The sequence below is a fragment of the Pongo abelii genome, chromosome 4 (assembly GCF_028885655.2).
Source record: "Pongo abelii isolate AG06213 chromosome 4, NHGRI_mPonAbe1-v2.0_pri, whole genome shotgun sequence".
Classification (NCBI taxonomy): Eukaryota; Metazoa; Chordata; class Mammalia; order Primates; family Hominidae; genus Pongo; species Pongo abelii.
In genome coordinates, this window is record NC_071989.2 from 154,471,064 (window position 1) to 154,486,895 (window position 15,832).

Consider the following 15,832-nt stretch of genomic DNA (forward strand, 5'->3'; position numbering starts at 1 on the left):
AGCCTCAGTGTACTAACCTGCAAACTGGGATAACTCCTTCCATGCAGGGTCTTGGCAATGGTAGCAATAACTCAAGCTGCAGCCATTGCTATTTCCTTCCCCCTCTTTCCTCCAAGGGGAGCTTTTAGAATCTGTCATTTTTGTGACTGGGGAGAACCCCTGAATTAACGCAGGGAATGGGCCAAATGTTTTAAAATCTAAATGATCATTCCAATCTGAATGTTTTAAGGTATAGTTTTTCACAACTACTAACAGATATGGAGGAGGGGGTGATCTTGCCTCTTATATGTAAAACACTGGCAGGAAAAGGTACTTCCTTAACAGACTCAAGGTCTTCCCCCCAAAATTAAATAAATACATGAATTATAATTTAAAATATAACTAATAGTCCCTACAATATATAACATCTTTGAGCCACATAGTCCCAGGTGGCAGTAACCATTATTTGCACAAGAAAGGTGATAGATACATCACCAGTGAGGCCTCAAAGAATGTGATCCTAGTGCTCCCACAGTTAACTGTATAGCCCTGGACAAAGGGTTTTGCCTGTCTGGGTCCCAGTTTTCTCACTGGAATGACAAAATTGGCTTGGCAGAGTATTATGTGCTTTAATTGGCTAACAGCACACTCTGAAGATAGGTAACACAGGGAAAGAGCTGTTTCTATTATTTAATGAATCATGGTTATTGTTGTGATTCTTCCTGTCTTCTGCCCGAGCAGAAGTTTCGTCAGGCACCGCAGGTATTGGGTAGAGCTATTCTCTGAGGCAAAGAGCTTCTCAGCACAGGCAGTATAGTAAGGAAATAAAAATATGGGCTTTGGGGTCAGCTAGATCTAGGACGGAACTCACACTGCTTCTTACCAAACAGTATAACCTTGGGCAAGATACTTTACTCCTTTTGAGCCTCAGTTTTTATATCTGTAAAATGGGACTAATGATGGTAATTTTCATAAGATGGCTGCGAGGATAAAACAAGGCAAAGCTTATACATGAGATAATGGCCAGGGTTTAGCAGTGGTAAATGGCTCAATAAATGTTCACTCTGTTATTATTATTATCATCAGGTCAAGCCAGGAAGCTAAAACCATCTCCCATCCCCACTGCCCCAGGGCCAGCCTATACAAACAGGCCCTACTGAGAATGAGCTTGATCAGCCACACGCTTCAGAGATGATCTGTTGGAGCCTGCTTTGAAGTTCAAAGGCTTCCAAAAGCCCCTTTGCTTTCTTGAGAAGCAGTGACAATTCCAGAATTAGGGAAGGAGTATGACTCTTGGGACAATTGCATTTGCTTAGTTCAGACTGTAATTCCATGTGAACCCATGTGAGAGCAGCCAAAAATGAATGCAGGAAAAAAAAGACTTTGGATAAAAAAGACCAAGATAGAGACTGAGGCAGAGCCAGTCATCTGTCCACCATTTCCTATACACACGTCGCAGTTTTTTCTGTGAATGCTGTCCTCACCTGGCAAGTGTCCAAAGCCCATTGTGAATCCTAGTTGCCAAAGCCCCTCACAGCCTGTCAGGGAACCAGTCAATAGAGTTGTTGAATGCCCTCCAGGCACTGAGCTGGGCACAGGTGATACAGTGAACAAGACAGACATGGTCGCTACAGTCATGGAACCTCCAAGCTAGCAGGGAAGACAAAAACTAAACAAATTATTAACATACTTGATTACAACGTATTAAGTGTGCAAAGTGCTGTGAGGTTGAATTATGGGAGATGAAAGGACTATGTAATGGAGGGTCCACCTAGTCTAGAAAGTCAGAGAAGCCTGCCTGGAAGAAGTGATCTTCAGGTGAAAACCTGGAAGCTGATAGCAGTCAGCCAGGTGAAAAAAGGAAGCAAGCTGAGGTTCTGCATACACCTCTCCTTAGCACTGCAGCCCAGTTGCCTTTCTACTGAGGTCACTCCAGAAAGCGCCAGTACTCCTGGGGCACAGTGACTTCTGCAGCACTTGGATCCTCAGCCCTGCCCAACCTCCCCGAGGTCCTCGGGGGAAAAAACCTTTCTGGTTTCTGGTGACTAAAGCAGGTTCGATAATTAACCTTGCTTACTTCCTTGATTCAGCATTTCTCCAGCAAGAGGTTAAACTTTACATCATCGTTTTGCCCAATTAATCCTGGCAGGTGAGCCACTGAGAAGACCCAACCCTGCCCGCGTGAAAAAGGGAGCGGCCCAGCCTGTACCTCAGACATTTTAACATAGACACTATAGCTCTGGGAGCTGGGAGCAGAGGACATTGATATCCAAGGCCACTGGGGCCTGCAACACACACACACACAGAGATAATTCAACAAGAAAGGAAGACAAGAGAAGCAAAATAAAACAGAAGGGCAAAATAAAGGGAAAAGCAATGTAACAGGGTAGCATTCTGGGAACAAAGAGGGTAATATAGACATGTGGGCACAGACAGTCTGTGATGGTGCAGTGGCCTCAGCCAAGTGGCTCAACCTTGCAAGACCTCAGTTTCACCATCTCAAATGGGAAAATTAATAGTGTCTTCCACACAGACCTGTTAGGGGATGAATGAGATACTCGCGTACAGAAGGCTTTCTCAGCCTCAGCACTATTGGCATTTTGAGCAAGATAATTGTTGTGGGGGCTACCCTGTGCATTGTAGGGTTTTTAGCAGCATCCCTGGCCCCTACCCACTGATGCCTGTAGCACCCACCACCCACCCACCTATGGCAACAACAGACATTACCAAATGTTCCCCAGGGTCAAAGTTGCCTCCCGCTAAGAACAGCTGATGTGCAGGATGTAGCATAGGGTCTGGCTTGTAGTAAATGCAGAATAAAGGGCAGTTAAGTCAAGGGCTGTGTGAAAAAGATGCCCTTTCTGAATAGCCCCAGCAGACCACTCTTCCAAAACACATGGGAGAATAGAAGGGCTTTGGGGAAACCTGACACTTTCCACAGGTAGGATGGGGAGTCTTGCCAGTGCCCTGTCCCTGGAACTGCGCCAAAACACGAACGCGGTCCTGGCTGGAGAAGTTGAAAGGATCTGTGCATTGAGTGGATTGTTGGAAAAACATATTGTGCAGAGAAACATACATATGTAGTGAAAAGAAAAACAAATTGTGCAGAGAAACATACCCCCACAGCAATAAACAAAGGCACAATAAATACATAATTCAGGCCCACTTTCCATTCCCACTCAGCTCCAAGAAAAAAAGGAACTCATTTTGTGACAGACCCAGTGCCACAGTCTTACATCCTCTGTGAGTATTGTTAATCGTTGTTACTTCTTTCCATTTTAGATAGAGGAACTGAGACTCAGAGAGGCTAAGTATCTAGTTCAGTTAGCAAGTACATTTCAGAGTTTTTGTCAGAACCCAGGTCTGGCTGTCTTCCAGGCCCATGCTCTTTCCCTGCCCGAGCAGTGGGATTAGTGGGGCATCTCACATGCTAACTCAATTGTCCCCAGAGGTGATTGAGGAGAGATTCTGGGACAGCAACCAGACTCAGTGGGAAGGAATAAAGGGATCAATTATCCATGTTTGTTGCGGGCCCAGGAGTAGGAAATGGGTGCACGTGCCACGTGTTTGCCATCCCCACACAAGCCCATCATCTAAGACTCGGTGATTCCATATCATTCTATTGGGCGCTCTCTGGGGGCCATGCTGGGCTCGGGGTACATCTGGATTTGTTCAGCAAACAAGCTTCTGTGCTATTTGCTTTCTCTGCACATAAGCTGAAAATCAGGCCTTCTTCCTAAGGAAGAGTTTCTACAGAGGGCACAAAAGGGGCATGTTCTTCCATTGTTTTCATAGAAAAAACAAGATATGGGCCCCAATCACAACCCTCTGTGAATGCCTCAGGAACTTTATTTTTGATAAACGACAGTGTGTTAGGAAAAGAAAACACAAGAAAGATAAAGAGAAAACTCCAAGAAAATTGACCATTTTCTTTCATCAAAGAAAAAACCATTTATTGTATCTCAATGCACAAGCTTTGGGATATGTAATATCCATTCTTCTCCCTCTCTTCCCATCCCAAAACAATCAAGCTCTGATGGAAAATTGCACAACTAAATGCGAAGTAAAAACTGCTTACGTATGCAAAGAATATTGCAAGCACCAGTTTGTCTGTTTCCAAGACACTTCAGCTAGGGAAGCCCTGTTTTCTCACGCTGAGTATAGGGCAACTCTGAGGACAAAAAGGGCAGAGTCAGAAATGAGAACAAATCTTTCCTACTCTCTGGGCTGCTCAAGCTGCCTAACTGAGCCCTTGTGCCTTCCCCCACTGCCTTTGACTTGACCTGAGCCAGTACTGATGAGAGAAATCTTGCTGCTTCCTTGCTTCTGCTCACAAATATGTTGCGCCTACCATGTGCCCATGTCCTTTCATTCAGTGAAGATTTACTGAGGCCCTATTCTTCGCTAGGCCTGGAGCATATACTCAGGTGACAAACCCTAAACAGATTTGAACCAGACACACTGGAGCACGGAAAGAGTTTACGACTTTAATCATTTGTCTGCATTCGTTTCAAGGAGGCAGGACACTGATGAGGTCAGAGAATACCTATCTTGTATTTTGAAAATCCGATTCCCTGTGCCCGGGATTAGGCCATTGCTGGGCCCTCATCTGTCTACATCTGCAGAGAAAGCAGTAACCAGGTCACCAGGAGAAGGACTAACCCCTAAACTATTTCTGCTATTGGCATCTGGAAATTATCCACTGTTCATTCATTTCTTTGAGCTATAACAGAATTAGCAAATTACAGCCTATGGGCCAAATGCACCTGCTGCCTGTTTTCATATGGCCAGCAAGTTAAGAATGGTTTTTACAGATGTGATTTTGAATTTACTGGGGGGCAGGGGTGGGGGGTGAAAATCAAAAGAATAAAACTCCATGCTGTGAAAATTATATAAAATTCTATTTTCATTGTCCAAAAATAAAGTTTTATTGGTACTCAGCCAGGCTCACTCTTTACATATCATCGATGGCTGCTTTCACACTACAAGGAAACAGTTAGGTAGTAGTGACAGAGACCTTGCACAAAGCCTGAAAGATTTACTTTCTAGCCCTTTAGAGAGTTTGCAGATCCCTGGGCTAAAAGATTGGCCTCTTCCTTTAAAAAGCAAACACCCTCCTCTGGTCTAGCCACTTCTGAGGTCCCTAATGCCTTTGTGAGAATGTGTGTGCCTGGTCACTTAGGGCCCTGTAGGGAAGAAGGAGCACTGGGAGGACACTATCCCATCGGCACTTCCAAACAATTGACATATGCCCCCAGGTGGAATTCTGTCACTTCCCACCTTGTTTTGGAATTTACCTAAGTGTACCTTAATGCCCTCAACTCCTTAAAGACAGGGTAACTGATGTCCTCCTGCTCCCTCCAGGGTTAAGCCCAGTTGAGCCTGGCATGGAGAGATGGTTAGCAAATGTTTGTTGAATGAATGAGTGGTGAAGTGAGTGAAATCCAGTGAACATATACATAGCTATGTACATGAGCCAATAAACAGAAGAGACTGAATGAATAAGCGATGGAGGAATCTGATGAAACAAAGAAGATGTGAATGAGTGTGTGAGGGAATTCTTATAATAATGAGGAATTTAATAAAGAAATAAGTATGTAAGTGAATGACGGAGGGAGGGATCAATAGGGTGGGTGAGTGAGAAGTGAATGCAGGCCGTGGGGTCGCTACAAGCCCACAAAGGGTATAAGGGGCAGCAATGCCAAGCTCTGCTGTGTCATCATTTTGCCTTGCTTGCTCTTGTCCTGCCAGCCCTGGGGATTTTGAGAGTAACCAATACCCTTCCCCCATGGAGAGTGTGTCCATGCTTTAGTGCTTTGATAGCTGGATTCTCTCAGAAGGACAAAATCAACTGCACCCCTAAGCTTGAGGCCAGGCAGCCACCGTCCAAGACTGTAGCCTCCCATATATGGAAAAACATACCTTTGGCTGCTGTATCCCCAGCCCCATCCCTTCCATGTGCCCCAGGTATATAAGACCCACCCCAAAGCTAAGCACCCCACAATGATGCATGCTCCAGGGGCAAGAGACAAGCAGCATGTTGGGTTTGGATGAACTTCATAGCCAAGGTCCCCCAGCCATGTAGGAGGGCATGGAATGGAAAACACTTTATCCAAAGTAGGTCTCCCATCATCTATCTCTGCTTCCTTTATGGTGTATATTTTATTAGTCTGTTTTCTTGGTTTTTGTTTTGTATATGTGTATCTTGTTTTACCTGCCATCTCCCTAGAATACAAACTCCATAAGGACAGAATGAGGCACATGGAAAGCCTAATAAATATTTGTTGAAAATTAGTGAAACATAGTCTGGAAAGCAAGTCAAGCAAACCAACCTCTTGAACCAGCTACCAAGACATGGTACCCTCTCCCAGTGGTGGACTCAGGTCTGACTCTGTAGCCAAGCCCCATAGGTGATGACCTTCAGCATGCCACTTCCCCTCAGAGGATTAAATTGGGTGGTCTTGAAGCTCTTACGGCTTCAAGATCTTCAGCTCTTACATACTAGCATCCTAAAGCCAGGGGAAGGGGCTTCGGATTTTTCCAAGATTCATATAGGTAATATGAACCTGAGTTCCCTGACCACAACTCTTGAAAAAAAAAATTTGTCTATCACATAGGAGGCAGCAATTTCATCTGGCCAGTGACCGAGGGGTGAGGTGACACTAGGTGTGGTGACAGAGACAATCCAGATGCTATCTTGGCTCTCCTTCAGGCTTTACCAAACCTCAGCTCAGGGCCAAAGCCCAGCCTGACATCCTACTGCCTATGCCTTGGGAAAGTTATACAAGTGTGCCTGTAAATCACATTTCTCTCTGGTAACACAGAAATGACTGGGAAATCTCTTCTCAGGCGTCTTTGCAGAGTTCCCAGAAATGGGGCAAACCCTTCCTGGCTTAGCCTAGCAAATGAGGCACAGGGAGCTAAAGAAGCCCTTCTCTGAGAATCCCAGCCCTCATTGACTCCTGCCCTCTAGAACCTTCCAGCCCTTGGAGCCAGCACCACCTGATCCTCCCTCCAAAATGTACACATGGACTTGTGTGCTGTAGTTAGGGCTGAGAGGACAGGCTCTGAAGTCACAGTCACACCGTGTAGGTTCAAATCCCAGCTCAGCTTCCTTGCTGGCTCTGTGGCCTTGGGCAAGTTACTAGACATGTTTTTGCCTTGACATTCTCAAGGCCAAATGGGAAAAATGATGATAATGGTATTTAGCCCTTTGGTTTGTTGTGAGGATTACATGAGATAATAGAGTGTTTAGGAATGTGTGGCCTCCGACAAGTATTCTGTAAACATTAGCTCTTGATTTTGGAACTCTGTTTTCATTTTTCCCATCTTATCTCAGTAAGATTACACACTCCTTAAGGGCAGGGACTATGCTTTCTTTCCAACCTTTTTTGTCTTTCACATTGTCTTACCTAGGAGCATTTGTCAATTGGAGGAGACCAGATATTCCCAAGTCATGTCTCTCCAGAAGTTACAGGAAGTTCCTTAGTGAAAATCTGTGAGCACTAGCCGTTAGCATTTTTTTTTTTTTTTTTTTTTTGAGATGGAGTTTCACTCTTGTTGCCCAGGCTGGAGTGCAATGGCCCAATCTCGGCTCACTGCAACCTCCGTCTCTCAGGTTCAAGCCATTCTCCTGCCTCAGCCTCCGGAGAAGCTGGGATTACAGGCATGGGCCACCACGCCCAGCTAATTTTGTATTATTAGTAGAGACCGGGTTTCTTCATGTGGGTCAGGCTGGTCTCAAACTCCCGACCTCAGGTGATCTGCCCGCCTCAGCCTCCCAAAGTGCTGAGATTACAAGCGTGAGCCACTGTGCCTGGCCATGCCCTAAGCCTTTCTGTGGGAAAAATGACACCCATGTTTTGTGGAAAAAGACGCTGAGTTAGGGAATATCAAGAAAAGGTAAAGAACAAAAGTAACACCCCTCCCCCACAAATATATCCCCATTGTTTGTTGTTATGAAAGTCTTATTACCAACAGAAGAGAAAATTGGAAGGATGGTTTTCTCACATCCATCCCAGATGGTGCAGACACTGATCTTCCTAACAGCAGACTCAACAAACATTTATTGAGTGCTTAGGTATTGTTCTAAAAGGTGGGGATACAAATAAAATTTATGCTTGTTGTAAGGATGGGCCAAAATTAGGGATTCTCCCCTTCTTAATGCATATGCATATTTTCATTCCTTTTTAGCACAATGAGATAAAAATATCAGGACATCTGGAAACAAAGATTATCTGAAGGGTTTTATTCTCCCTTTATTTCCCATCAAATGCAGTGCTCTGAAGAGTGAGCTGCATTAATTGTCCAAACAGCCTGGGTCCTGAGCTTGTGTGGCTCACACAGTGATGGGAGAGGATAGCAGAGGGCTTGCTTGCAGGGTAGCCGAACCTCTCCAGGCACCACAGGCTGGGACCTCGGGGCAGGGATGGTGAGTCTCTGGGGACAGCCAATTAAAACTGTTTAAATCTCATTTGAGACCATGAAGGACAACTTCTGATTTCTGCAGAACCACACACAGCCAGCAAGCATACCATCCAGAAGGAGCTTTAAGTGATGGTTTTGGAAACACATACCCTTTTCACTTGCTGAGATCACTGAGCCTGTCTCACTGGGACCCTGGTGGACTTTGTGGCCACATTCTAATAATCCTATGAGAGGGAAAAATTGTCCTATGGCCAACCAAGGTCTCAGCCTCAGTATCAGGTGTCTTCCCAAGGATATCCGGTGATAATAATTCAGAAGATGAAGGCAGACACGCCAACAGGAAGGTATCAGGGAGTGTTTCAAGGAACCATGAGAGCATTGGAGCCTAGGTTTCCAAGAATGTAAATCCTTCATTTATCGAGGGCACTCAGTTACTCAAAAAAGAACAGAGGCCAGGTGCGGTGGCTCACACCTGTAATCCTAGAACTTTGGGAGGCCAAGGCAGGAGAATCACTTGAGGTCAGGAGTTGGAGACCAGCCTGGCCAACATGGTGAAACCCCATCTCTACTAAAAATACAAAAGTTAGCCAGGCGTGGTAGTGCACACCTGTAATCTTGGCTACTCAGGAGGCTGAAGCAAGAGAATTGCTTGAACCCGAGAAGTGGAGATTGTAGTGAGCTGATATTGTGCCACTGTACTCCAGCCTGGGTGATGAAGTGAGACTCTGTTTAAAAAAAAAAAAAAAAAAAAAAAAAAGAACAGAGACAACTGCTTTGATAATGGGTGGTGGTGGTAAGCGATTTTTTTTTCTCTTTTTTAAAATAAAAATGTTCATTGTTGTCGCTATAATATCATTTGAGATAATTTTAAATTAAGAGACAACAAACACATGGCAGAAAGTAAATTTTCTGAAGATGCTGAGATGAACTTGACATTGCCAAATTATTTCTGGGCTCACTAAATTCCTTAGAAGGGATTTTTTTTTAATTAACTTGTTTTTTAACTTTTTTTCATTCTGACTTCAGTTTGCTTCACCAGCCATCTCCCCTGAAGTGACACCTTAGATTTTAAAAAATTGACAAGTCCTTAGGAAAAAAGCTATTAAAACTCCCCTAAACCAGATGAAGGAATTTAGGGCCAGGCAGATTAAATAACTTGCCCAGGGCTACACGGTCGGTGAAAGCATAGCAAAGTGGGGACCCGCACCCAGGGACATCTGAATTCAGAACCCAAGTTCCTAACAGTTATGCTCCAGTGTCTCCTGTTTTGGTCTGCTGCTTTCCCTCATTCACCTCTCCCTGTGGGTCCACATTCCTTAGTTCAGAAAATAACCTCCATCACCAATATCTCCACCATAAAAAGCTACTTTATAAGGACGTAGGTCCTTTAGTCCATACAAGAGGTGAGTGGAGCATGGAAATTTCTAGATGTCCAGAGACTACCCATCTTTGGGACACTCTTGTCTGGAGAATGTGAGGGCAGGAGCCTGGGGTAGGACAGATAGTAGGTTGGAGGCACAGTCTCCACTGTCTGTGAGTGCAGTGGCCTCATCACGTATCCCCCAGGCCTAGCACGGTGCTTGGTACCTGGCAGATGCTTAACATGCATCTTCTGTGAGTAAATGCCATGAGGAGATCTGCAGCAGACTTCAGAGAAACTTTGCATACTTAAGTTTTTGTGGCCTTTAATGAGGCCTGGTGGGAGGATTTAACCATAATTACTGCCAAACAGTTATTTCTTCAAGTGGACTGTTAGGATGAGGAGGGCAAGGGTTATAATTAAGACTTCTGCGTACCCTGGCATTTCAAAAAGCCCTAACAGTACCCACCCCATCACACTCTGCTTTGATGCCCAAACCCTGCTTTGAAAGCAGCAGGACCCTTGGGCTCAGGAAAGCATGAGGTAGAAAATAGCAGGGGAGACCAGACGCAGTGGCTCACACCCGTGGTATCAGCTACGGAGGCTGAGGCAGGAGGATTGCTTGAGCTCAGGAGTTTGAGACCAGCCTGGGCAACATAGTGAGACATTGTCTCTACTTAAAATAAAAATTGTTTTTATATGGCCAGGCATGGTGGCTCACACCTGTAATCCCAGCACTTTGGGAGGCTGAGGCAGGTGGATCACTTGAGGTCAGGAGTTCGAGACCAGCCTGGCCAACATGGAAAATCCCCATTTCTACTAAAAATACAAAAACTAGCTGGGCCTGGTGACACACGCCTGTAATCCCAGCTGTTCTGGAGGCTGAGGCACGAGAATTGCTGGAACATGGCAGGCAGAGGTTGCAGTGAGCCGAGATCACGTCACTGCACTCCAGCCTGGGTGACAGAGCGAAACTCTATCTAAAAAAAAAAAGAAAACAGCAAGGGAGTGGCAGGGCAGCAGACAGTCTGTGCCCAACCAAAGGGGAAAGCATATTTGTCTTTGTGGTTTGAAGTGTGGGTTGCATTTTCTGCTTTTTCCCATAGCTATGGGGAAGTGCCAGGGATGGAAGCCTCAGGATCCATGAGAATGGTCAACCTAGCATCGGGGAAAAGGAATAAAGACTCCTAAATACATGTCCCCACACTTGGGCTAAGCCACCCCTCACTGGGTCTTCCTCAAAGGCAATCTGGACTATGATGGCTGGCCTTTGTATCCTAGAGAATGAATCTTGCCTTCTTAAATCCAGTCCAACTGAGGAAGTCCTATTGTCTGCTTCTTCTCCCCGGACATCTGCTTTGTATGTCTCCTATGTCATAATAGTGACAATGGTAACCATTTATTGGATACCTCATGTGAGCCGGACATTATGCAAAGCACTTTGCTTGCATGTTCTGATTAAACCCTCACAAGAACCTCATGAGGGTTCTTGCCCTCATGAGGGCACTATTCTTGCCCCCTTTCATAAATGAGGAAACAAGGCTCAGAGGGATTAAGTCTGAGCCTCCCACAGCCAATAAGTTACAATGCCAAAACTCAAAACCCACATCGGACAGCCCCAAAAGTCCATTCTGTTAGCCATGGCTGCATAGTGCCTCAAGAAGCTACAAAAGTCCTCCTAACTGTGACTGCTCCCATGGGGTTCCTCTTAAGTAAGGCACTGGGACTCTCGGGTGCTCTAAGGACTTGAATTGATGAAGTATGCGGGTCTGCATTGGCTGGGGTTTTCCAAGGCTCTAGGTAGATACTCTAAGTACCACCTTTTCTCCCCAACAGGGAGGCCACCCAGCAAATGTTCCCACAGGAACTTCTCTTCAACAAACAGGGCTTACGCAAAAACATTTTACATCTGGTAAACAACTCTTAGAAACCCTTCAGAATAACATTGTAACCATTTAAGAAATAGAATCAGCAATTTAAAATCTTCCTATACAGAAAACTCCAGACCCAGACATATTTACTGGTGAGTTCTTTCACACTTTCAAGGAAGGGATAATTTAACTATTATACAAATTCTTCCAAAGAATGGAAGAAAACTTTCCCCGACTCATTTCATAAGATTAGGATGGCCTTACTATAAAAGCCAGGAAAAGACAACATAAGAAAGGAAAAGTATAGTTCTGCTTCACTCAGGAACACAGGTGCAAAAATCCTCAAGTATATGTTAGGAAAACAAACCCAGAAATGTAGGGAAAAGGCATATATCATGATCAAGTTGGGTTTTTCTCCAAGATTGAATGGTTGGTTTAGCATTAGAAAATTAACTGATATAATTTATCACATTGACAGATTAAAGGAGAAAAAAAGTGACATTTTCAATAGGTACAGAAAATGTTTGATAAAATTTTATGTCCACTCATTATATATTAACAAGTCTTAGCAAACTAGGAATAAAAAGAAACTTACTTAATGTGATTAACAGAATCTATTTAAATCAACGGCAAACATCATACTTCATGGTAAAATGTTGAAGGCATTTCCTTTAAGCTTAAAAAAAAGAACAAAATGCCCATTTTCATGTTTCTGCTCAACACTGTCCCAGAGGGCCTGGCCAGCACAGTAAGGCAGGAAAAAGAAGTAAAAGGTTAAGTCTTTGAAAGGAAGAAACATAACTGTCATTATTTGCAGATGATACTATTGTCTATATAGAGAACTCAAAAGAATCTAGAAAAAATGTAATGGGAATAAACATGAGCTTATCAAGGTTGCTGAATACAAATCAATATAAGAAAGTCAATTGCATCTCTGTACACTAAATAGAAAAATGATTTTTAAAAAGGTACCATTTACAGGAGCAACTAAATTGTTTAAATCTCTAGGAATAAATATAACAAGACATGCAAGACCTTTATTGAGAAAATTTATAAAACATCATTGAAAGACATTAAAGAGGCTCTAACATAAATGGAGAATTATGCAATGTTCTTGGATGGGACAACTTAATATTTAAAGATGTTGCTTCTCCTCCAAATTTAACCATGAATTCAAATCCCAGTGGGTCTGTTTGCTGTTTGTTTTTATGAAACTCAAAAGGTGATTCTAAGATTCAAATGGAAGAACAAAAAAGCCAAGAGCCAAGACACTTCTGATGAAGAAGATGGAATTTGGTTGGGGTAAAGGATTGGACTTACCCAATCAGATTTCCTTTTTTATTTCAAAGCTAATTAAGATGGCATGGATTTAGCATAGAGATTCTATTAAACCAATGGAACATGCTGGAGAACCTAGAAACAGACACAGCATAGAGGCTTGATTTATGAGAGAGCAGACTTTGCAGATCAGAAGGGAAGGATGAACTATGGTGCTGGGCTAATTGGGTATCCATGTGGAAAAAGATGAAATTGGATTCCTCCCTTGTCAAAAATCAATTCCAGGTGGATTAAAGACTTAAATGTGAAAGGCAAAACTATAAAACTTTTAGAAGACAGTATAGAAGTATATCCTTATGACCTTGGGAGGAAAAAAAACTTATTGAAGACTGTTTAAAAACGTGAACCATAGGAAATATATTGTGAATTTGACTATATGAAAAATCAGAACTTCAGTTCATCAAAAGACACCACAGAGTAAAAATAAAAGCTACAAAGAATTCATATCCGATATATTAGAACTCCATAATTTAATACAAAAATAATAAATAACCCCATGGAGGAACGGGATACAAAGGACATGAACAGGCATTTCATATAACAAGAATGGCCCATAAATATTTGAAAAAAAAAAAAAAACCTAAAGCTCACTGGTACTCAGAGAAATTAATTTAAAACCACAATGAGATAGCATTTCACACCCACCCAATCAGCAGGTATTAAAAAGCCAGGCCTTACCACATGCTGATGAGACTGTGGGGTAACAGTAATTGTCATTCACTGCTGGTGGAAGTGTAAATTGTTACAGCCACATTGGGAAACAGTGTGTTATTGCCCAATAAAACTGAACAGGCTCATACCCTATGGCCCATCAATTCCACTCCTAGATGTATATCCTGGAGAAATTCTTGCCCATGTGCACAGGCGATATGTACAAACATGTTCATAGTAACATCACTCATAACAGCCCCAAACTGAAAATTGCCCAAATGACACATAACTGACAGAATGGTTAAATGGTGATAGAGTCACAGAATGAAATATCAGAATCAGCAGTGAAAATTAGCCACAAATATATGCAAAAACTTCCTGTTAAGCAAAAGATGCAAGTCACAGAATACACACATTGTGAGTCCATTCATACAATGTTCACAGATAGACAAAACTAAACAACATACTGTTTAGGGATATATGCCAAGGTGGTAACAACATAGAAAAGACTTGGAATGATTAACACGAACTTCAGCATTGTAGTTACCTCTGGGATAACTTGGGAGAGAGACTTGATTATGGGGGAATATGCAGAGGGCTTCTAAGCACAATATTCAACTTCTATTTTTATTGTATTTCTTAAGTTGGGTGGTATGCATGCAGGTGTCTGTTTTATGGGTGGTATGTATGCAGGTATCTGTTACATTATTATTCCTTAAATGACACACAAAATATACATACTTATCTGTATGTAAAATATATTTATAATTTTACATTTTAATAACAAAGGGAAGTTACAGTCAGACCAGAAGTGGGAAGTGGGAAGTAACAGGGTAGGGGGGTGGCCAGGAGAGGTGCAAGATCAGGGGTGTGGCCTGCTCAAAGAGCCAAGAAAAGACCCCACTGAAGTTGGGGGGGAAGGGAATGGAGAAAGGTGAGGCTGGAGAGCAAAACTGGAGCAGATCACAGAGGATCTTCCAAATTTTTATGACTACTTGGGAACTGTAAATTCAGTAGTCTTCACAGCATTATGTAATATAACCCCTGCAGACCTAGCTGTGTACTTCGGAAAAAAAAAGTATTTTTGAGATGAACCTAAAGGGACCTGCTGACAGCTCATAAATGAGTTCTCTATCTCAGACAGCGTTTTTACTCTCAGGACAAATAAATAACTCTGGGTGGCTGCTCCTTGCTCATCAAGAACAGGGAGGGTTGCAGGCAGGGCTGGCTCTGAAATAGGCGTAGATGGAGAAGGGCTGATAGCCTCCTGGCAGCCGGAGCTCTGACTCCCTCTGCTCTGCCCTGCCAGAGAAAGGAAAAGAAAAACAAGCACAGACAGCTTCATATTCCACCTGCCTGCAGACCTATTCCGTATTACTAGGGACACCTGACAGGAACGGTGTTCATCCTATCCACGAGCATAAACACATGCCTCCTCTATATGACCCCTTTAGCCACACTGAGATCTGGACATGTTAACCTTGGGCTCTACAGAAAGGACTCTGAGCCTAGGGTCCTTGCTTCTGGAATCAAGCTGTCCACCCATTTGGCCACTTCCTGAAAATTGTGAAATCTTTTTATCTCAGTTTCTCCATCTATAAAAATGGGGATAATGACCATGGGGCCCATGTATAAATTAGCACTGGAGTCATAGCATGTGAGGGCGAAGCAGCCCTTGGAGGTCCAGGCAAGCCTCTCGTGCTAGCTCCCAGAGCATCCTGATCTTCCCCGACCCCAACACGCTCACGCTTACACAGCATAGTTCTAGGTGTCACTGAGTATGAGTATGTTACACAGTATGTTACAGGAGCTTCCTGGCATACACTGTGAGCTCCACATGAGAATGGAGCCCTGTGTGTCCTGCTTATTGCAGTAACCCCAGTGCCTAGCACGGTGCCTAGGACCCAATAAGGTCCACACACAGCAATTACCAAATGTGGCTCTTAACTTGTTTTGAGTCTATAGAGGGGAATGAGCTCTTAACTTTATAAAGTCAGATGGTCAACTCCAGATTGTCCCTAGTGGTGGGTACAGAAGCTACCAATACCTAATTTTCTAGCTCTAAAATGCAGCCCTAGGCCAGGTGCAGTGGCTCACGCTTGTAACCCCAGCATTTTGGGAGGCCGAGGACGTCTCGCTTGAGCCCAGGAGTTGGAGACCAGCCTGGGCAATGTGGTGGAACCCCATTTCTACAAAAAATACAAAA

The 15,832-nt window shown here is 43.6% G+C and overlaps 1 protein-coding gene across 7 annotated transcripts in view; it reads left to right on the top strand.

The window, feature by feature from the left end:
• The window catches only part of SH3RF2 (SH3 domain containing ring finger 2), a 145,336-nt gene that overhangs the window by 89,093 nt on the left and 40,411 nt on the right, over positions 1-15,832 (top strand). The gene's annotated exons all lie outside the window — the stretch shown is intronic.